Consider the following 21,427-nt stretch of genomic DNA (forward strand, 5'->3'; position numbering starts at 1 on the left):
TAATAAAGACCTACTACTCAAGTGTGCCTAAAGGGTCATCTCTTTTCTTAAGAGTATCCAATATTGCTTCATGATCACCACTACTAACTATCATAATTATTTTTTCTTTGGTTGTGTATGATGCTTCAACAACAATATTTGTGGCTATAACAAGGTGCAAATACATGAGAATGGTTTTGTATCTCTCGTAGTCTTCAAATGAAGGTATGTCATTCTTTCTAATCATGTATGTTCACAACCAAGTTTCTGCAACAACAACTGAACTTGTAGGATACATGAACCCATCATCATCTATCATTGTCTATGTTAGCTTCTTCTTTCTTTCTACACATCCTGCCAACCAATAGTCTGACCTCTCTTCATTCCCATGTGGTGCAACAACTACAAAAACATGTCTTGGTTGTAGAAGATATGAAAGATGGTCATACTCAACTAAACTTTCCATGTCATCATTTGACATTGATATTGTTTGAGATAAATGAGTTAGATAATGTGGAACCTGCGTATCCACCCTCTCATTTGATTCGCATTGATCCCAATCACACTGAATACAACTCTAACAAAAACAAGCCAAATCTCATGTCTAAATGGTCCATGTGCTTTCATCTAAGTTGTGAAATAAATGCATCTTTGAAGAATCTTTAATTGTTTAACAATTCAATATGTCTCCCACTGTGCCCTCCTCAACCAACCAAATGAATTTGTGCACTACTGAATCAAGTGTCCCTCCCCATGATATTTCTAAACTACACCAATCAACAATAGAACATGCATCAAAGAATTTAGCACCTAAAATCCTCAATTACTCCTTAACTAGAGCTCTCTTCAAACATGCACCCACTCCATCATGCTCCCCCTTCACATGCCTAGCTTCAAAAAAACTCCAAATTTACCTATACAGTTATTTAACTATATGAGATGTCGGTCTATTGCAATACCTTTCTCCTACGAGAACTCAAAAAAATTCTTGAAACAATGTTGCACATGCTTGAAGGAGTGAGATCCATCATCGCTCATATAAAAATGATATTCCTTGATTATCTTCATGTCCTCTTCTATACTATTAGGGACATGTCTATATGTTATGTGAACAAAAATAGCAATCTAAATTGAATTGTAATACCAAGCATGTACCTTATTTTGTGGTTGCAATGTATAGTTTTCTGGAAAATTGACCATTGATATAATAGTTCCAATCAAGAAATAGCTCTTACACATCCTAAACTACTGATCCAGCCACTTAGACCTATGGGTATGCCTTGCGTACTTGTAGAAAATATTTTCCTTAAAATCTAAAATAAAATCAGAAACACTAACTTCTCTAGAGACCAACTCACATCTAGAACCTTCATCTCCACTCTTCAAAGTATATTTGACTATCTCATATCTCTTTTTCTCAACAATATTATTCCCAAATTCATGTTCTCTACCCTTGTGAAAACACAAATTTTTTTTTCACAAGCCACCACATTGTGAGCACTTCTCATTTAAACAATCATTTCTATAGAAACAACATCCATCATCTCTAGGACATAAAAATAGATCTACCAAGTCTCTTGATGATCTTGTAAATTGCATTGCATTGCATTGCACTACTACAACATTTGATTAGTATGTAAAGTATAACAAATATAGCATAAAATTTCATGGTACATTGAAAACTCCAAATGGTATTTTCAACAACAAGTATTAGGAATCTTAATAGGTACACAATAAAACATCCTTTATATTGGGTGATACTCTAAAGTTAGAGTGCCAAAATTCTTGAATTTCCTCCTTCACATTATTGGTCAACTTCTTATCAACACATGGAAGCCTCCCACCAAAAGCCCATGTATCATTTTGAAGAGGATCATCGCTTCTTTCTCTTCTTGCAAGTCATCTATCCAAACTTTTATGTGATTTATGTTCAAATCAAAACAAGTTTGTCTCATAAAGAGAGCCTTTCTCAAATGATGGCTTACTAAGAAGGTTGTAATCACTCTTCAAGAGAATCTCTTATCTTTTTCCTTTCTATTCTTTCCAATAGAACTGAGAGCATTAAAAACATTTTTGACAATAACAAAAAATTTCTCCATCTTCTTGTTCATACAAATATTCAATTTGGCTAGTAAGGGTCCCATCTTTTGCATCTTTAGCGATTGAACAAAAATATGGCATTTCTCGATCAATGTCTTATTGCTAAAATATTGGTTGAAAATTATGTAACCCACAATCAAACAATTTGTGTTGACCTCTTGCCTTAAAGATTGTCAATAATGTTCTCATCAATTTCAAGTAACCATTTTGGGGTTCTTGAAGGTCTTCAATTTGGAATTTGTCTTTCTTCCATTAGAGGGTCTTCATTTCTCATGTAATTTGGTGTTGCATAATGTTCACTTGGTTAAACAATTCCACCTTCAATGTCAAAGTTTCCCAAATTTTCACCTCTAATGTTGATGCAGGAGCATCCAAGAGACCACATGAGACCAAGAAGATTAAAAGCATGAATGAAGACCCCAAAGAATCCTTGAAAGTGAATTGGAATGTTTTGAAGCCAATAATGGCCATTCGTAATGACCAATATGATTTTAAAGTAAAAAAATCCTAAAGGTCCTGATAAAGGCCTTAGGACCAAAAATGCTATGTAAATGGGCAAATGATGCCTAGGAGTCTAGATAGATTGAATAGGGTTCTAATATGCTTTAATGGTCATATCATGTCAAAATAATTTGATTAGGATAGGTTTTAGTTGATGAAATGCTTTAGAAATAAAGTTAGAAATTCAAATTTTGAATTTTAATGGCTAGTTACAATTTTGGAGGGAAAGTGGTTTATGAGTTGTTTTGTCACTCTAATCACTCAAACTAATTGGATTTCGGTTTGGGAAGTTAGAGGAAGGATTTATAAAGCTTTGTAATGCCATTTTGGCTGGGTTGGATGTAATGTACGGACATAGTATGGACAGAACAGTAAAATCAATAAAAACTAGTCTTTTCTTGCTTTTCCTTTGATTTTATTGATGGTTTATTGATTGGGAAGTGTTGTATGTTCATGGTGGAGGCTAAACGAATTTAGGAATCAGTATTAAACATTGTTTTGAATGATTTTATAGAAGGTTTTGATCAGATATTATCATTTTGTGTTGACTGTCCTAAATTTTCTGAGTGTTTCATTGGCATTGAAGGCCCAAAATGCAATTTGGAGCCCTTCTATGGATGTAAGAATCTGATTCTCATAGGAGAGGCTCTGCCTAACATGTATAATACATTTCTAACCCTTATAACATGCTGGAGATGTGAAGTTGCAGGTGTACACCATGGGTTTTGACTGGGAAAATACATGGTTTTGATGCCATAGTTGTAGCAGCAGAAGATCTACCTTAAGGAGGTAGTATTTTTATGTGAAACAGCATTAGGGGATGGTAAATGCATGGTGAATATTGAAGGAGAAGTTCTGGAAGTGAGTTTTGGGGTTTGAACAAGAAGGCCCTAGTTTTTTAGCCATTTTAAGGAGGGTTTTGGTGTTTGGGTATTTAGGAGTGCAACCAAGAATTAAAACCTTGAAAATCCTTGGATTGGGAGCCCAACTAAAGACTGTACAAAAGGGTTTAATCTGGTTGTAAGTTTGGAGGGTACTTCCTTCACAAAGTGGACCTAATTAGCCCTCTTGGGGAATGAGGACAGTGGTTTTTTGAAGGCTTTGTTCCAAAACAGCCATAGGCAATATTTTGGAATTTGATAGAGGTTTATATTGTGCATCTAAATCAGTCATAAAATTGGTCCATGTTTTGGGAAATGTGTGTGAAAAGAGCCAAAAACAGCCCAGCAGGCTACTAGGAAACTAGGCCTAGTGAAGGGCTAGATTTGGGTTTTGATATCAATTGAAGGTTTGATGGTTTGAAAACCTTTGGAACATGTTAAGTGAAGTTTTTTGAAGTGTGTGGAGGAAGGGGAAACACCTGATTAAGGTGAAGACAAGTTTTGAGCCTATTGAGGCATATTGAGCATTTGAAACACCATAGGAGTGTTGGGGTTTGGGTCCATATTCCACTTTAGTTTACAAGATTGCAACTAGATCCTCTAGCCTCTACATCAAGTGGTATCAGAGCCTAGGAGCATCCTAGGTGGTTGGATTGAGAAGAATATTTTGATTTCTTGTGGATTGAATCCTTTGTAGAAGCCTTGGAGTTGATATTCCTCTAAGAAGCCTTCCAGAGTTGATTCTCTACATCAGGGAAACAAAGATGTCTGAAGAAGAAGAGTTGCCTCTGAGGATGACAAATGTAGAGCTTGCAAAGTTGGTGAGAGAACAAATGGTAGAAAATAGAAGGATGAAAGAAGAGATGGAAAGATTGAAGAACTTGGTAGATAAAGGAGGAGAGGAAGAGCATGAAGAAGAAGAAACACCAAGAGAAGAGAGGTTGGATCCTGAAGAAGCAAGGATGGCAAAGTTACTCAAAGCAGTCAAAAGTGGAGACTCAAAGACAAGAACTGATCTACCTATGTATGAAGGTAAGATGGATGATGAAATTTTGCTTGATTGGTTTAGTGCTCTTGAAAATTACTTTGATTGTGAAGATGTAGAAGATAAGTTCAAGGTTAAGATTGCTAAGTCGAGGTTGAAGGGCCATGCATTGTTGTGGTGGGATAACTTGCAGGCAGATAGAGGAAAGAAAGGATTGCCTAAGATCACCTCATGGCCAAGGATGATGGACAAGATGAAGGACAAGTTCCTTCCAGATAATTATAAGGTGCAATTGTACAAAAAGATGCAAGGGCTGAAGCAAAAGGACATGGATGTCCAAAAGTATACTGAAGAATTTCACAAGTTAGACATAAGGGCAGCACATGATGAAGATGTGGAAGAAAAGGTAGCAAGGTATCTTGGAGGTCTGAGATACAATATACAAGATGAGATGAGTATGGCTACACCAAGAACCTTAGAAGAATGTTACAAACTAGCCATGAAGGCTGAGGACAAGTTGAAGAGAAGACAAGAAAGGCAAAGTGGTAGAAAAGGCCAAACAAATAGAGGTAGAGGAGAAGATTCCAAGAGAGTCAAGAACAAAAGGACAAGGGTAAGGAACAAGTTTCAGATCAGAAGAATGGACAAAGAGGAGGTGGCAGATTTGGGGCAGGAAGAAGCTTCCAAGGAAAGTGCTACAAGTGTGGGGAGGAAGGACATCCTTTCTACAAGTGTCCAGGGAGAGAGAACAATGCAAAGAGGACTGATAAAAGAGTGAATTTGGCACAAGGGGAAGACTACAAACAACAAGATGAGGAAGAAGGAACCTTAAGGGCATATCCTGAAGTGGGAGAGTGTCTCATGATGGGGAAAACACCTATGCAGCAGCAAGAGAAGCCCAAGGTATCAATCTTTAGAACCAATTGTAAAAGTCATGGTAAGGTTTGTAGAATGATCATAGATTCTGGTTCTTTTGATAATTTGGTATCTTATGAGATGGTAAACAAACTGAAATTAAAGAAGTTTTTACTTGATAAACCCTATAGAGCATCTTGGGTAAGCAATGAACAAAATATTGTCATTAGGGAGCAAGCTTATGTTGATTTTTCAATTGGAGGGTACAGTGATAGAGTTTTGTGTGATATTGTACCAATGACATGTTACCATATAATTCTTGGAAGGCCATGGCAAGCCTCTAGGAAGACTATTCATTATGGTCTTGAAAATGTGTATGTTGTGCATAAGGGTGGACAATCTTTCACTCTTACACCTCTCCCTAGCAGTTTTGATGAAGAAGGAAGTATTATTGTGTTTGGTACAAAGGAGTATGTTGTTTTTCCAGATCAGAAGAAGGATGAATCAGGTCTGAAACATAAGTCATCATTGTTGATGGTGAAATCTAAAAATATTGACAAGGTAACAGGTTTGCAGCAGCACGTGAGTGAAGGAGTAGTTGTGGGCAAAGTTTGGTGTCCTATTGTGTCACCAAGGAAGGTTGGTGCAGATATGTCCATGAAGGGCAATGTTAAGGGTCTTTTAGATCCTCAAATGTAGCAGATAGCACATCTAAGGCAGTCTCATGATGACTGTCCCAAACAACAAGCAAACAATGCAAAACCCATTGAAGTTGGTAACAAATTTTCTTTGTTTATATCTAATGATTTGATTGCAGGTTATAAGTGTTGGAAAGATGAGATTCAGACCAGTCAAGGGACAAGTTACAGACTCCCCTCAAGAAGAATGCATGGAAGGAAGACTAAGATGTTCCACTCTTGGGACAAGAGTTCTTTTGTTGGTGGGGTGTATGATGCAGGAGCATCCAAGAGACCACATGAGACCAAGAAGATTAAAAGCTTGAATGAAGACCCCAAAGCATCCTTGAAAGTGAATTGGAATGTTTTGAAGCCAACAATGGCCATTTGTAATGACCAATATGATTTTAAAGTAAAAAAATCCTAAAGGTCCTGATAAAGGCCTTAGGACCAAAAATGCTATGTAAATGGGCAAATGATGCCTAGGAGTCTAGATAGATTGAATAGGGTTCTAATATGCTTTAATGGTCATATCATGTCAAAATAATTTGATTAGGATAGGTTTTAGTTGATGAAATGCTTTAGAAATAAAGTTAGAAATTCAAATTTTGAATTTTAATGGCTAGTTACAGTTTTGGAGGGAAAGTGGTTTATGAGTTGTTTTGTCACTCTAATCACTCAAAATAATTGGATTTCAGTTTGGGAAGTTAGAGGAAGGATTTATAAAGCTTTGTAATGCCATTTTGGCTGGGTTGGATGTACTGTACGGACATAGTACGGACAGAACAGTAAAATCAATAAAAACTAGTCTTTTCTTGCTTTTCCTTTGATTTTATTGATGGTTTATTGATTGGGAAGTGTTGTATGTTCATGGTGGAGGCTAAAGGAATTTAGGAATCAGTATTAAACATTGTTTTGAATGATTTTATAGAAGGTTTTGATCAGATATTATCATTTTGTGTTGGCTGTCCTAAATTTTCTTAGTGTTTCATTGGCATTGAAGGCCCAAAATGCAATTTGGAGCCCTTCTATGGATGTAAGAATCTGATTCTCATAGGAGAGGCTCTGCCTAACATGTATAATACATTTCTAACCCTTATAACATGCTGGAGATGTGAAGTTGCAGGTGTACACCATGGGTTTTGACTGGGAAAATACATGGTTTTGATGCCATAGTTGTAGCAGCAGAAGATCTACCTTAAGGAGGTAGTATTTTTATGTGAAACAGAATTAGGGGATGGTAAATGCATGGTGAATATTGAAGGAGAAGTTCTGGAAGTGAGTTTTGGGGTTTGAACAAGAAGGCCCTAGTTTTTAAGCCATTTTAAGGAGGGTTTTGGTGTTTGGGTATTTAGGAGTGCAACAAAGACTTAAAACCTTGAAAATCCTTGGATTGGGAGCCCAACTAAAGACTGTACAAAAGGGTTTAATCTGGTTGTAAGTTTGGAGGGTACTTCCTTCACAAAGTGGACCTAATTAGCCCTCTTGGGGAATGAGGACAGCGGTTTTTTGAAGGCTTTGTTCCAAAACAGCCATAGGCAATATTTTGGAAGTTGATAGAGGTTTATATTTTTCATCTAAATCAGTCATAAAATTGGTCCATGTTTTGGGAAATGTGTGTGAAAAGAGCCAAAAACAGCCCAGCAGGCTACTAGGAAACTAGGCCTAGTGAAGGGCTAGATTTGGGTTTTGATATCAATTGAAGGTTTGATGTTTGAAAACCTTTGGAACATGTTAAGTGAAGTTTTTTGAAGTGTGTGGAGGTAGGGGAAACACCTGATTAAGGTGAAGACAAGTTTTGAGCCTATTGAGGCATATTGAGCATTTGAAACACCATAGGAGTGTTGGGGTTTGGGTCCATATTCCACTTTAGTTTACAAGATTGCAACTAAATCCTCTAGCCTCTGCATCAAATGTCAATTCCCAAATTTTTACCTTCAATGTCAATTCCCAAATTTTTACCTTCAATGTCAATTTCCACATTTTCACTTTCAATTCCAGCATTTTCATTTCTAAATTCAATATCATGTTGAACATTTTCAATATCTATTTCAACATTTCCAATATCAATATCTACATTTTCATTTTTAATTTCAATAATTTGCTCAAAATTTTCAAATTCAATTTCCACTTTCACTTGAAGTAACATTTGTAGAGGCTTAACCAATATTTGACATACCCTGTCATCTCCTCCTATGACCTTCTCTATCTCTTTGTCTATATACTTCAATTTGCTAATTTGAAAGATTTCTTTTATGTTTTTTTCTTTTGACTATTGTTACTCCCAATTATACCTCAACAAATATTCTCTAAAATGATTGCCAATGACAAATTTCTCTAGAAGAATCTATCAAAAGAAGAATTTTGTTGTTATATGTCTAAAAAATCATGCTTGTCACCTGAAAAAAGAATGTAAGGACCATTGGAATGCACAAAATTACCCATAGTCTTATTTTGCACCTTTGAACATTTGAACCTTTGCGCCCAAATGGAAAGAGATCAGATATTAGATAAATATCCAATATCTAATATCTTCCCATATAGGAAAAGTGAGAGAGAGAGAACTGGGAGATAGGGAGAGGGATAGGGAGAGTCAGAGTGAGAGAGAGATAGAAGGTCAAAGGGATAGGGAGAGGGAGAGTGACAGAAAAGGGGAAAGGGGTTGGAAGAGAGGGAGGGAGAGAGAGAATGGGAGAGATAGGGAGACAAGGGTAAATGGAGAGAGAGAGAGAGGGGGGAGAGGGAGAGGGAGAGTAAGAGTGACTTGTGAGAGAGAGATAAGGGGGAAGGGATAGTGAGAGGAAGAGACAAAAAGAGAGTGAAAGAGAGAGAAGGTAAAATGGAGAGGGGGAGGGAGAGTGAGAGAGAGAGAAGAGGAAAGGGAGACTTGGGATAGGGAGATTGAATAAATATCCAATATCTGATATCTTTCCATATAGAAAGTGAGTGAGAGAGAGAGATTGGGGACTTGGGATGGGGAGAGGGAGAGGGAGATTGAGAGAGATTAGGGGGGAGGGAGAGGGAGAGGGAGAGGGAGACTAAGACTGAGACTGAGACTGAGAGAGAGAAAAGGGGAAGCGAGGGAGAGAGGGAGGGAGATTGAGAGAGAGAAGGGGGAGATAGAAAGAGAAGGGGATAGTGATAGGTAGAGAAAGAGGGAGAGGGAGAGTGAGAGAGAGATAAGGGGAAAGGGAGAGGGAGAGGGAGAGGGAGAAGGAGAGGGAGAAGGAGAGTGAGTGTGTGAGAGAGAGAGAAGGGGAGAGAGAGAGAGAGGGGGGGGAAGGGAGAGGGAGGGGGAGAGGAAGAGGGAGAGGGAGAGAGAGAGAGGGGGGGGGGAAGGTATAGGGAAAGGAAGAGGGAGAGGGAGAGTGAGAGAGAGAGAGAAGGGGAAAGGGAGAGAGAGAGGAATAGGGAGAGGGAGAGTGAGAGAAAGAAAAGGGGAAACAGAGAGGGAGAGAGGGAGGAAGAGTGAGAGAGATTGGAGGGGGATAGGGAGAAAAGAGGAAAGGAGAGGGAGAGGAAAAGGAAGAGGGAAAGTGTGTGTGTGTGTGTGTGTGAGAGAGAGAGAGAGAGAGAAGGGGGAGATAGGGAGAAAATGGTAAAGGGAGAGTAAGAGTAAGAGGGAGAGGGAGAGTGAGAGAGAGAGAGGAGGAAGAGGGAGAGGGAGAGGAAGAGGGAGAGAGGGAGGGAGACTGTGTGAGAGAAGGGGACAAATATGGAGAGAAGGGGAAAGGGAGAGGGTGAGGGAGAGTAAGAGTGATAAAGAGAGAGAAGGGAAAAGGGAGAGGGAGAGGAAGAGGGAGAGGGGTATTGGAAAGAGACATTATATTGATGATCAGATGTTGTCATTCATGGCAACTGATGTCATAAATCTCATCTATAGTTCATGATCTATTCATACTAAAAGTATGATTGAGTTTTGGAGAGGTCCGGTGAGATAGAAAAGGGCATCTGATAGCATGTATAGTAATTTGGTTGGATATTTGGTATTGTAAATCTTGTAGAAGCATTGTGGATGTGTAATCTACCTTATTCGGGTTTATGGCCTTCGGTGATGATTCTTAAGTTGGAAGATCTGGTATATAGGTTTTTTGTTAGAATAGTGTTCATCAGTAGTAGCATGTGGATATTCATTGTGTGAATCTTGTGGATCGATTTTGGTGATCATTTGTGTGTTTGAGGATGTTTAGTCAACATGTGAGAAGTGTGAGGACAATTCTTTTTCATCCACATATCCATTTGAGTTCAGATTGAGTCGACTTGGTGTACACGTTTCATTTGTGTGTTATGCATTTTTGGGCCGACATGAAGAAGAATTAATTTGATCTTGCGGATATATAAGAGAAATTGATATTATTATTTTTTATATCTATGGTTGTGTAAAAAGTGGTTGTTAGAAATTGTGCATAGTTTCACGTGCAGAAGTGAAGGATTTATGCTCTGAAGTATAGCAGAACAGAGCATTATAGCATATCAAAGTAAGATTATGTCTTTTGAGATTATCCGGAACTATCTTAGGCATTTGTTGATGCTATTCAATAGTTCAAACCTTCTTGTAATATTTTGTAATCATTTTGTAAGGCAGTGAGCCTTCTGGGGTTGTAGCCCTTATTATAATTTGAACAATGAGCTCTAGGCAATGTGACTGAATGCATGTGCATTCCCCTTATGTAATATTTCTATACTTCTAACAGAGTATATTATTATTGTTGGTTTCAATCCCACTGCGGTTTTTCCCTTAACCAGGTTTCCATGTAAAAATACTCATGTTATGGTGTTGTGGATATTTGCTTTATGGTTTTGCATCTTTCTTTTGTTCATTTGTATTATGTGGTTGAAGAATCAGATTAATAATGTTAAAGATTGGAGAACACTAATTCACCCCCCTCTTAGTGTTCGTTGATTCCAACAATTGGTATCAGATCCTAGCTCCTTAGAAGGATCCTACATCTTGAGAAAGATTCAAGAAAGTGAATCAATTGATTCCAGTAGTCTCAAACATCAACTTCTTGTTGCACTTGAAGATCTTGATCAAGCTCAAGCAGAGGTCCGATAGAGAAAAGAAAACTTTAGGGATGATAAGAACTTCATTGAATCATTGAAAGATTAATTCAACAAGTCAAGAGAAAAGAGAAAGGATCTTGTTGATGAGTTGAAGGAGAAAGAAATTAAAAGCATTAATGAAGAAGCCTTGAAGGACAAGATAGAAGAATGTGACAAACTAGCTAGAGCTAATGCAGTCGAGAAGAATGAGATGGAGTCTATAGTAATGAGATTGACAAAGGAGATTGAAGAGAGGAAGAAAAATGAGGAGAAAGTTGCTCAGTCCTTCAAAGAAAAATTTGAATAATGTTGCGGACTTGAGAATGAGAATGGACAATTGAAGCTTGACCTGCGAGAAGCTAGACAACATGAGGAAGATCTTGAAAGGAAGATCATTCTTATTAAATATGATCTTGAAGTTGCAAATAAGTACAAGGAAAAGTTCAGAATCAGTTCAGCCATACTTGATGAGATGCTTTAAATCTAGAAGAATGCTAATGACACAAGAGGTCTTGAATTTGAGAAAGGTGAAAGCTTTGGATCTAGTCAAGACAATAACAAATCAACACATTAGAAGAACAATTCTAAAAGGCCTCTGGTAAGGAAACCTAATGCTCATAAGTTCAATGGTAAATATTTTATTTACAATAAATTTGGTCATATGGATAGTCAATGCAAAAATAGAATGAATCAGAATGTTCCATCTTTCTCCGGTCAATGTTTTAAATGCAATAAGTATGGTCATAAGTCAAATGAATGCATAAGTGTGTGTGGGGGTGGGAAAAGTGAGACCAGGTGACTAGGACCTAATCCCACTTTAGCCAACACATTAGGAATATGAAAGAACCTAAGGAGATAGATCACTTTAGCTACTTCTTATGGGAAAGAGAGAGCCAAGGATTATCTCATAAGGTTTCTATTCCTCTTGTTGCAGATAATGAGAAAACCTAGGGTTTGAATGATCAACTAGACTAGGAGATAAAGAATGAAGCATAAATGAACTCAGAATTGCACAAACTTGCAGATCTGAAATTGAGATACTGAAAGAATGAAAGGGAGAGGATTATAGATGTGTAATTGATGCTACAAATTGAACAAAATTGACCTAGATCAAGGTGCCATGCCATTGTCCTATTTCTGTAGACAGGAGGTTGCAACTGAAACACTGCAAACTGGAGGTCCTGAGTTTGCAACCTGTCAAATTTGACTACAAAATGGAGGGACTAGGATGACACGCCCCTTACCTGAGCAAGAATAGGGTACCACACCCTATTCTGGGTAAGACCAAGGTGCCATGCCCCTGTCCTTGACAATTTTCTGCACTTTTGAGACTTCTGGGTGGTGTTGATGCCTTTTCCAAATTTGAAACTACCTCTGGATGCTTGTTTCTGCACCTGCAACTAAAAAAGGAAGGTTTGGGTGGCTATATAGGTTTTTTCCTTAGTCAAACCCTTGTTTTGGTGATTTCCACCTCCATAAATAGCTGATAATCTATTGAAAATGTGTGTTTTATAACCTTGTGTGTATGCAAGATCCTAAAATGAAAGAAACTAGATCTACCCTATGCATGAGAGTAAACCCTAAATGTAAATGTGAATGTAAATAATAATGCTTGAAACCAAATATGCTAAATTATCTAAAATATGAATGCAAATATGGAAATTGATGTAAAGAAGCTCATACAAAGACATGAAAATAACATGAAATCATACCAATCCCCAAGGGAGAGATATTGCCACTAGATCTCCTATTGTTCTTCAATGTCTTCAAGGCTCCTAATTGATGATTAATGATTGAAAAATGCTTGATGAATGTTGTTGAAGACTCCATATAGGCTTCTCTTTCACTACATAGAAGGCTCCTTATGCTTGCTTTGCTGAAAACTCCCTTAGATTAGATAGATCTTAGTTGCCTTCAAATGAAGAAAGAGAGCTCTTATGTATGAAACCTTATATCTTAATTTCAACTGAATTCTGCCTTTAGGCTGACCAAGGAATTGAATTTCCCACCAATATTTTTGGGTTAAGCATCATAATATCATAGAATTATACTCTCAAAATTTTGGGAAAAAAGCTGAGGACCATGTGCATTCCCGCCATGGTTCGACAAACTTTTCACCAAATTTTCAGGGCCATTAGATATGATGATATTAGAGAAAATCCCAAAGTTACAGCTGATTTTGAGGTGTTTTGATATGTGAAAATGGGCCTTAAAGGTAAAAATAGGACATAATTACGGTTTATGATTAAATGATTTATTGGAGGAATAAAATAAAAAGGGGCACACTTAGGGTAAAAGGCCCAATTTTATTGTAGACACCTAAAATTAATATTTAATTAATTTAAGCCTGTCAACATAATTAATTGGTTTAATTGTGGTATCCATATTCTTCTTAGTGTTAATTAATCTAATTTAATTAATTCTATTACTATTGCCCAATAATTAATTTATCAAATAAATTAATTATTCCCCTATTCTTCTAAAGTCCCCTCCAATAATTATTTCCTCTAAACCCATTCAATTAATTAATTCTAATTAATTAACCTAGTCATGTGATTCCTACAAATCACTTTTCCTAATCCCACTCAACCTAATTAATCCTTCTAGAATCTCGCATAATCATGCTTATCATTATCCCTCAATTTTTAATTCCCACTCATGTCACATCAACATTGAGTCTCTCAAAGAAATTCAAATTTCTTTGAATCCCTCAATGCATCCTTATTTTGGAATTTTTAATTCCTCATATTTGAAATTCAAATTTCTCCCCCCCTTTTCCCAAGGAATTTTATATTCCTATTTATTTTCCCAAGGCCCCCTTTATCCATGCCTTCTATCTCAAATCAATCTCAACCCTTCATAAGAAAATCAATCTTTGCCCTCCATTGGCCTCCTCCAATCTATAAATTGGAGCCTCTTCTCCTCACAAATCAATCAACATCTTCTATGAAATTATTATGCTCCTCTTCTTTCCTCTCATCCTCTTCTAATCATCCCTCTATCATGTCCTCGTAATCCTCCATTATCAAATCCATCTATCCATTTCCATTTAATCCAATTCAAATCCTATCCTAATCTACTTACCTTGTTGAGCATTTGGAGGGCATTCCACATCCATCAAGAAGGAGCCCATCCAATCAAGTTGAAAAGAGGCGCTATTCAACTTCACCGAAGTCTCAATCCGAGGGAGAGGTAAAATAGCAAGGTATAAATGATATTTTGATGTTTTAGTGTTTTCTTGCTTATTTCATTGTGTTCTTGGATCATTTAACCTCTCATTCCATTTTCCCCTCTTCATTTATAATGTGTGAAGTGATGAAATATGACTTAAAGATTTAATTAAATTAATTAATTAAATGCTTGAAGGGAAATTAGAAATGCAAGATGCAAGGCACACTAAGGTGGGTGCTAACCTAAGTGTGAAATTGTACCACCCTAGCAAGGGTGTACAATTTATGACACTACAGTGTGATGAAAAAATTTCAAAATAGAAGGAATGTCAGATGTTATGCATGTGGTAGGTTTGGACATGTTGCTAATCAATGGAGATCAAGGGAAAATCAGATGAACTTCAGGCATATGCAAGGAAATGTTGTTTTCTATGCTTGCAACAATTCCAGTCATATTGCTAAGTATTGCATAAACAGAAATGTGAATAGGAAGGGTCCAGTAGACAAGAACAAGAATGTGAAGGCAAATGAAAAGGGAAAAGTGAAAGTTGAAGAGATAAAAGATTAGATGAAGAAGTCATGGGTTAAGAAGAGCGATAATGACATAGGAAGAAGATTTGCACCTGATTCTGGTGCTAGAACTACATCTAGTAACTAAGCTAAGGCATCTAGCCTTGGGGGAAGTTTTCATGGAAATCTTATAAACCCCCTATTTGAGATATGTGCCTATGTTGGAAATTGACACTCATCCGATGGTTTAAGGAGACTTCTGATGATTGATCATCTATTTACGGTTTTCATTGATGTCAAATCTTCATGGTGATTTGATCTGGCAGTCGCAACTTAGCCTATCTAAAAGATGGAGGTAACGAGTAGACAGTTAACTGGTAAAACATGGTATTTTGATAATGTGCTAATCCAAAATCATCTCCGGTGTTTGTAGTGTTCGTGGTGATTATTTTTATTATCTCAGTGTTTGGTAGGACCTTTAGGAAGTGTGTGGTTGCAATATTTTAGTCCGGTTCTATGGTGTGTTAGAGAATGGATTTGACTTCATCTACATGTTACATCTATAAAGGCTGACTTGAAGGAGATTATTTTTGTGGTGAGAGCAGATATATAAGATCATTGTAGTGGTTGATTTTAGTAATGTTGTGATGTGTTATGTGTGTAAGCAATCAGTTTTGGTGTGATTGAGCACAGTTTCACATGTACATTTTGGTTTCAGATCAACCGGTAACTGACTGAGATCGGAACAAGGTAATCAATAGAGGAGAGATAGTCAGTGATACAAAGACTGAATTTTGCATAGTCAAATGCTATTTATGTGTTCATTCCATTGTACATTCTCATTGTAATTAAATTATAAGGCAGTGAGCCTTCCGTGAAGGTTGTAGCCTTCTAGGCAATTGTAATTGAGCAGTGAGCTTTAGGAAATGATCCTGAATGCAAGTGCATTCCCCATCTATGTAATATTTATGTACTCCTAGCCATAGTATATGAATATTGTGGGTTCTAGCCCCACCATGGTTTTTCCCTTTCTAGGTTTCCACGTAAAAATTTTAGTGTTGTGTATTTGTGCTTTTATTGTTGCATGTTCATGTTTATATTTATTATGCATTATTAACTGGTGGATAAAGAATAAGTTTGTAGTTTTAATTTCTGGTAGATCACCGATTCACCCACCCTTCTCAATGATCCCTAATCCTATTTCCTCTAAGGAAGCTTAACCACTTGAGGAAGATTTGGGAGATTGATTCAATGGATTCTGATTTTCAAAGACAACTCAATGTGGCACTTGAGGATCTTGATGCTTCTAGAAGTGAGGTCTATACATTGAAGAAGAATCTAAATGTAGCTAATGAATTCATTAGTGAGTTGAAGGATCAAGCAAGTATCTACAGAGAAAAGAGAAAGGAATTAATGGACAAGTTAAAGAAGAAAGAAGATCAGATCATGGAATACCAGGACAAAGCTAATGAAGTGGACAAGCTTGAGAGAGAAAATGTTGCTTTGAAGAATGAGAAGCAATCTATTGTGATGAGACTGACCAAGGAGATTGAGGACCAAAAGAAGAATGAGGAGTATCTAGAACAATAATTGAAGGAAGGAGTTGATGAATGCTTTAGGCTTACCTATGAGAATGATCAGTTGAAGCTTGAGTTGACACAATCAAGAAATAATGGTCAAGAACTTGAAAGATAGGTTGTTACCTTGAGGGATGAACTTGCTACTAACAATGAATACAAATACAAATTCAAAGCCAGTTCAACAAGACTTGATGAGATGATGGAAAGTAAAATACATGGAAAGGATATGCGAGGTACTGGATATGACAAGGCAATGCTAAACATGATCAGAAGAAGAGAAAAAATCCTCTGGTAAGACAACCTAATTCTCATAAATTTAATGGCAGATGTTTTACTTGCAATAAATTTGGTCATATGGAAAGTCAATGCAAAAGTAGGATGAATAATTGAATGATGAACAATAACAATGTGATGAACAACAATGTTTCTACCTTTACCGGTCAGTGTTTCATATGCAATAATTTTGGACACAAGTCAAATGTGTGTAGAGTTGTGATGAATAACTTTTAGAACAAAAGATGATATGCCTGTGGAATGTTTGGACATGTCTCTAATTAGTGTAGGATGAGAAAGAATCAGATGAACTTCAGATCTGTGAAGAATAATGTTGTTTGCAGGGCATGCAACAAAACCGGTCACATTGCAAAGTACTACAGAAGCAAGAACATTGCTCTGGTAGACAAGAATAAATTAGATGAGAAGGGTAAAGTGAAAGTGGAAGAGATCAAAAAAAATAATGAGAAGATGTGGGTGAGAAAGGATGAATCTAAGATAGATAATGGATTTGTACCTGTATTCAGTGCAGAATCTTCATCTGGTAACTAGGGCTTTTGGCCTTAGGGGAGGCAAATCAATGAAAATCTTGCAAGTACCCCTTGACAAGATCTATGGTCTATGGATTATAGATGGCAGTTGATATCCGGAACTAAGATGGTTGATTGTGGCATCTGGTAGCTAAACAAGGCATCCAGTTGAGTATTTGAGGTGTATGTATTTCAAAGGGAAATTAGGGTTTGCAGAGTTAAAAGGGAGGATAAGAGAATCATTCTTCACCTTGCGAATAGTATTTTCAAGCTATCAAAGTTTCTAGGAGATCTAAGAGCAAATGACAATCTGACAAAGAAATCTATGACATTTAGCAGTTGTTCAAGATATTTATCAAAGGGCAATAATCTAAGTCTTATTTTCTTAGATTTTGCAATGACATTTGCATCCTCTATCTCTACTCCATTGGTGGTCAAAGTGAAGGACATGACTCATCTTGTATTGAAGAAACATCCATACAAGTCCATGGAGGATGACCCGGTAGGTGCATTTTCATTCGTTCTACACAGTGTTCTGTATGTTGATGTTGTTTGTGATTATATTCATTGTGAAATTAAGGAGATTGGGTTGGAAGATATTTTGGATCTGTACATAGACAAAATCATGGATGATATCGGCAATCCTAAGCTAGAATTTGTACAGCTAAAAGGAAAGGGTTTTACCCAATTTGTGAACTTCCTGACTTTCGATGAGAAGGAGTGGGTTAGGTATGTGTTGAGTAGGGTTCATGCTGAATTTATATGACTAGACAAGCCATAGAAGATTACTACGGAAGTAATCAAAGTAGTTACATGTTTGCATCAAACTAGAGAGAAGCCAGGGTTATGAAAGGTTACAAACCCTACCGTAAATAAACTAACCGGTGAAAAATTCAATGGACGATCAATGAAAATCAGTACCATAAGGGAAGATGATGTTAGGTTTGCTGCTATGGTGATTGGGTACAAGGTGTGTCAATTGAACAGATTGAATTCAAGTTTTGGCACTGCAATTCATGTTGCATACAAAATGGTTAAGGAAGACGGTCACTATGACCTCTGTAATGTGTTATTGGAAGAATTGTTGATCAATTTGAAGAAGATTTAACAAGATAAAAAGCATGTCTTCAAGTTTGGATCATTGATTATCAGTCTTGTCATATATTTCATGAATCGAATCCCCAAAACTGGTAGTCTAGTGGGCTTATGACAGACTGGTGACATAGTAGATTAAGTAAGGATTGGATATCCTTGGCAATCAAGACAATCAGAATGCTACTTTTTGGGCCTTCTTCAAGACATTTCAGAAGAAGATGAAGCAGAGAGTATGAATCCCCAAGGAAATTGTCAAGAAGTATGAGGGGACAATATGTTTTATGGTGAATAAAGATACATTCTTGATGGAAGAGGTCCAAACCTGCACTATTTGGATAATGCCTATGGGCTATGAGGTGAATGAAGCTACCTTGGAGGCATATGCACAACATTTTCTTAACTCTCCAGAAGATAGCAAGGAGGAGAGGTTCAGTACCTGCAAGGAAAAGTCAATGGAGTTACACTCCAAATTTACAAAACTGACAAGGAAGAGGAAAGTGGCGAAGATAGTGGAGGATATTCTTGTTGAGGAGGGCCATTCCTGGGAGAAGGTGAGGGCTATTAGGGAAGCAATGGATGTAGCAGAGAAGGAAGAAAAATAAAAATCTGCATCTTCTCCTATCAAGATAAAGGTAACAGGACCCTTTGCCGCTCTGGTGAAGACACCTACTGCTCAAGTTGAAACCTTTGGTATATTTGCAAAGGGAAAAGGTATTCAGAGGAAGAAGCAGAAAACATAGAGGGAATATGTGGTGGATACTCTGGTGGAATCAGAAACTGAATCTGATTCTGATGTTCACAAGGCACCTAAGATAGGTGAATTCGCTAGGATGATCCGAAAATCATAATCTGGTGGTGAGAAGAGTGAGATGAAGAAGAAGAAAGTAAGATTTGAACCTGAACTGGTAAGCTATGCCAAGAGAGGAAAGAAGACAAAGTCTGATATTGATGAAGAAATTGAATCCGATAAGATGAAATCCTCAAGAATAGAGTATCATATTATTCCTCTGTTATCTACTCAAGGATTGACTGATGAGATTATAAAAGATGGCAATTTAAAGAATATATCTGTATATTATGTAAATATGGATGATAAAGATCAGAGATAGATAGAAGAAGTAGTAATTTTGTATATGGATGTATTTAGTAAGGCATTAATTGAGTTAGATAAATATCTACCCAAATATTTATACAATCTTATTTATGCTAGAAGAAAATCAACAAGTCAAATGGATAGGGAAATAAAGGAGAGTGAGCTGGATAATTATTGCACAAGTATCACAGTAGAAGAAATTGATAGATTGATTTTGTTTGCTAATAAAAATGAATTCCAGAGTAAGCACAGAGTTAATAGTTTAATGTTTGGAAGAGTTGAATAAATAAGGAGAGAGACCAATGAGATTTGGCAGAAGTTTCTAACTAAGAACCGTCTTGTAAATACTCCAAATAATGCCACTTATTCAGATAACCCTCTGAGAGAAACTATAAATAAAGATGAGGATACACAGGATGGTGGTGATCGGTAAGTTTTGGATTCTGTTGCTGATGAGGCTACAAATAATAATGACAAACCAACAAAGGTTGTGGATGGTGCACCAAGTGGTGACACCGATGCACAAGAGGCACCTAAGGAGGATAAATCTGGACCTATTGAAACTAAGAAGAAAGATGAGGAAAAACAGGTTGAACTAGATAAGGATAAGGACAAGGATAAGAATAAAGGCAAGGGTTTGGAAACTCCGGTATTAGTGGCAATTGACATTGATAAAACTTAGAGCCTAGGGAGTTTTCCTCAATTTAACATCAATTTTGATAAACCTTTTTCTCAAATGTCTCTTACTGAGAGGATGATAGTTGTTGCTGCTCTTCAGGCACAATCCAGTCAAGAGTTAGCCTAGTCTAAGTCAAAGGAGAAGACACTAATTGAGAAATCAGTGAAAGTTTTGGATCAGGTGATACTGGAAGTGAAATTGGATGAAAGCACTAGTACATCCGGTAAGCTAAACAAATTAATTCATCATATCTCCAACAAATTTGATTCTTTGTCTAAGGCATCCACTCGGCAAGCCATGGAGAAATTTAAGGATGCTAAAATTCAGACATTTTTGGAAATGATAAACAATGATAAGGCCTAGTTAGAAAAAGAGCTAAAACTGGTTGATGAGGCATTAGTAGAGCATGGTAAAATATACAAGTCTTGTCTAATTTTGACCAATTTTACTACTGACACAGACAAGAAAATAGAGAATTGTAAAGGACATTTAATTCAGATCTCTTAGGCCTATGATCCCACAACAAATCTAATTGACGGTATAGAGAGACAAATTTTGAATATTACTGAGTAGATTAGGATTTTTGAGAAGGAGAGAATAATAAGGAGAACAAGTGAACTCCAGAACCTAATTGGGCCCCAATTGGACACCTTGATGTATCATAAAATGGATTGTATATAGAATATGTCTTAGGATACTCCTACCAACATCGCTATTATAGAATTTCATGCCTATGTTTTGAACGGTTTTGTTTCAATTTTGTAGAGGTTGCGGGTAGGTTGGAACACTTATCTAGGGTTCCTTAAGTTAGCTTATGCAGATTATTGAAGAATGTATAGAGTTAATCCACTAGTGAATGTGTATATATGTACAACAATTTTGATTGACACCCTAACTTTGGTATTGTTGTCAAAGGGGGAGAGATGCAGTGAAAAATGTATAGGGGGAGAGAGGAGATGAGGTGAAAAGTGTACAATGTACAGACTGATTCTTTGTATGGAGTGTACAGCTTGGTGTATTGCAAACTTGTGGATTGTTAATCTTAGGGGGAGTCTTGGAATTCTTGTATTCTTTTATTCTTTCATCCGGTTGTATAGATTTCAGCACTTAGTCATTTTTCACAGGTGTTGCCATCAATGCCAAAGGGGGAGATTGTTGAAAATTGACACTCATCCAGTGATTTCAAGAGACTCCTAATGATTGATTATTTGTTTAGGGTTGTCATTGATGTCAAATATTCATAGTGATTCAATCTGGTAGTCATGACTTAGCCTATTCATAAGATGGAGGTAACCGGTAGACAGTTAATCGGTAAAACAAGTTATTTTGATAATGTGTTGATCCAGAATCATCTTTGGTGTTTGCGGTGTTTGTGGTGATTATTTTTGTGATCTTTGTGTTTGGTGGGACCTTTAGGAAGTGTGTGGTTGCAATATTTTAGTCCGATGCTATGGTGTGTTTGAGATTGGAGCCAAC

This window comes from Cryptomeria japonica, chromosome 9 (genome assembly GCF_030272615.1).
Source record: "Cryptomeria japonica chromosome 9, Sugi_1.0, whole genome shotgun sequence".
In the NCBI taxonomy this organism is placed as follows: Eukaryota; Viridiplantae; Streptophyta; class Pinopsida; order Cupressales; family Cupressaceae; genus Cryptomeria; species Cryptomeria japonica.